Consider the following 2,954-nt stretch of genomic DNA (forward strand, 5'->3'; position numbering starts at 1 on the left):
GAGTTAAACTGATCCTTCAATTGCTTCAGGGAGTTGCCAACAATATTTCCGACCAAAGTGCAACATATATATATATATATATATATATATATATATATATATATATATATATATATATATTGATAGAGCCAGCTTAGAATTAGCTAATCCGGTCAGATAAGTATGTATATGAGTGCTAAACAATGAGTACTGACAACAAAATATTAACGCAGTTAGCTAGTACTCCCTCCTTCCCTAAATACTTTTCCCGTTTGTCTGTATCACGTTTGCCAATACTCACTTTTAATCATTAATATCTTGAATTTAATATTGGTATTAAATATAAAAACTTCATCGTATTAAAGTACTCATAAATACGAATCCAACAAGATCACTCATGACTATATATATTTTATCTTATAGATTAGACGTAAATTAGTAATTTGTCTCGTGTTATGAACAGTGCCGACATTTCAAACGAGCAATGTTTTTAGAGACGGAGGGAGTAGTAAACACATTTCTTGTTTTTGGTCTTACAACTGCAAATTCAATTCTACTTGAACATAATATGCACATGAGTATAATCTTATTCCAGGGATACATGATTCACCAGGTTGTTAATGTTTTATGCCCGCAAGAGTTCGTTAACAATGGCGTTAATCTAGAGTTCAGTATGCATATATGATGAAATAAGCTCTATCCAATACATTTTATTTTCTCTTTCTAGGTGCATGGTGAAACAAAATGTCAAGCTAGCCCGCTAGAAAAAACTGTTGAAAGTAAAGAGCCCTGCGCTACTCTGGCTTGTAATTACTCTTGTACTATTTGATAAAATGATGACTTGGCTATTGCTATATTAGTCTTGTCGTTGATGGGTGCCTAGTCTGATCCAATTATAAGAGCAAAAATTATATAAACTTAAACATTCAAACTGGACAGACAAAAGCAAGATAGAAATTTGCAGGTAAATCAGCTTAATCTGTTTTCTAGAAGTTTAGTTGAAGAGCTAAATAGCAAGTTGAACACGTCAAATTAGGTGTGCATAACAAATAACAATTTCCAGGTGCATCGAATCATAAGATTACATAAATGCATAAAAGAGAGTGTGAGGGAGGGAGGGATTTAGTGAGTTAACCTGTTAGTGACTTGTTTGATATGAATGCATATGTACAATTCATTTACTGCTTATGATTCTGTACAATTCAATGTCCACATTTTATATCTTCTTGCACTTGTCAGTCAATTCATGAATTTTTGTCAATATTATATCTAATGGTTAATGATTTATAAATTATAACTATCTTGTCTACAGGTTAAATCTCATATTGCCAGATGACATTCTTCCAATTTTTTAGATGAGCTTCTGTAAGTGTTCTAATTGCTATCTTCATTATGATCTATTTGATATTCTACTATTCTTGCTTCCACTGCTATTTGAATGAATTTTATATCCATGTATCTGAGCAAGAGGGTTTTGATTCTACAGATATGCTTGGAAATTTATTGTTAATGAATCTCAACTTCAACTTATAAAGTAAAAATAAGGATAGGAGCTGCTCTATGCTTGTTATATATGGAAATTGATAGGATTTGGTTTAATTTATTAAATCTAGAATTTAGACTTAACAGCAAATCAGATAATGATGAGCTCAGGTGGTGAGTGGCCGACCTGCAATGATTAACAGTGACCAGTTAAGCTATGTAGCGAGGTTGTATTAAGACTCTGAGACGCGTTGTTAAGTCCACTGCATTGTTTGGAAAGATGGTAGCACAGTGAAGGATTGTGCATGTGAGAGTGCAAGCAAGTGTTTAATTTGAAAACCAAAATAGATCATCCTAAATGACATGTACTACGTGATTGGATAATATTTTTTTCGTTTATGTTTTAGATTTTAAATCTTTACCCAAATTTTGTAATTTTCTGCTAAAATCTCTTACTTTACTGGTATTCTTTGCCATCCTTATCTCTAATCTTCCTTCTGATTTTCTTCTCTTATTCTTTCTGTGTGCTCTGTCATTGTGCTTGATGTTTTCATATAAGAAACACAGAAATTAACAACTAATTGTTTGTCTGCTGAAATTGTGGCTTGTTTGATGTTCCAGGGTTTGTATTCCCGTTTTCTGCGGAGATGAATGCTGTGAGTAAGCGGAAAAATGCGGAGGAAAAAGCAGCTTCTAATGGTGATCCCGTCAAACATGTAGAACAAGTTGAGGCGAGGCGCCTTTGTTGATGTTTTCTCAACAGGAACTTGTTTATTACAAAAACTACTGTAGACCAGACCTATTCAATGACATTTTTTAATGTAATACATAGTCTTGTAATATGTTTTTATTCATAAAATTGAATTTTTCTAGTGTAATCTGAGCCTATTTTTATAATTTGCCTATATTTTAAAGTATTTTTTTTTATAAAAAAAACCTAAGGCGTCGACGTTATTGTTAGCCGACGCAATAGGACTATACCTACAGCGTCGGCGTTACTGTTAGCCGACGTAATAGGATTATACCTACAGCGTCGGCATTACTGAAAACCGACGCTTATTCATATACCTATAGCGTCGGCAGTTTAGTTAACCGATGCTGATGCTTATACCTATAGCGTCGGCGTTTCAGGTAACTGACGCTTATGCCCATACCAACAGCGTCGGTGTTTCAGATAACCGACGCTTTTGCCTATACCTATAGTGTCGGCGTTTTAGATAACCGACGCTTATGACTGTTTTAAGTGTCGCCTAAATAACCGACGCAACAGGTCCATACCTTTAGTGTCGCCTGCATATACTACGCCACTTGACCGACGCTAAAAGTATATTTTGACCGACGCTATAGGCCTTTTTTGTACTAGTGAATTGAGTTCATGTAGTATCTTCTGAAGTTGCATCTTGTAGGGCTAATCAGGTTGGATCATTAAATGAGGTGGTTATTTTAATTGTTGTCGATAGTGATGATACATGCCCATTCTGAGATATTATTAT

General features: G+C 34.3%; 1 long non-coding RNA gene across 1 annotated transcript; it reads left to right on the forward strand.

Moving 5' to 3' along the window:
* The first annotated feature begins 655 nt into the window (after nucleotides 1-655).
* LOC135148382 (uncharacterized) lies at nucleotides 656-2,339 on the forward strand. The gene is made up of 3 exons (XR_010286548.1): nucleotides 656-785; nucleotides 1,292-1,344; nucleotides 2,083-2,339. It is a non-coding gene; the product is annotated as an uncharacterized LOC135148382 (long non-coding RNA).
* Nucleotides 2,340-2,954: the final 615 nt, after the last annotated feature.

This window comes from Daucus carota, chromosome 8 (genome assembly GCF_001625215.2).
Source record: "Daucus carota subsp. sativus chromosome 8, DH1 v3.0, whole genome shotgun sequence".
NCBI classification, from domain to species: domain Eukaryota; kingdom Viridiplantae; phylum Streptophyta; class Magnoliopsida; order Apiales; family Apiaceae; genus Daucus; species Daucus carota.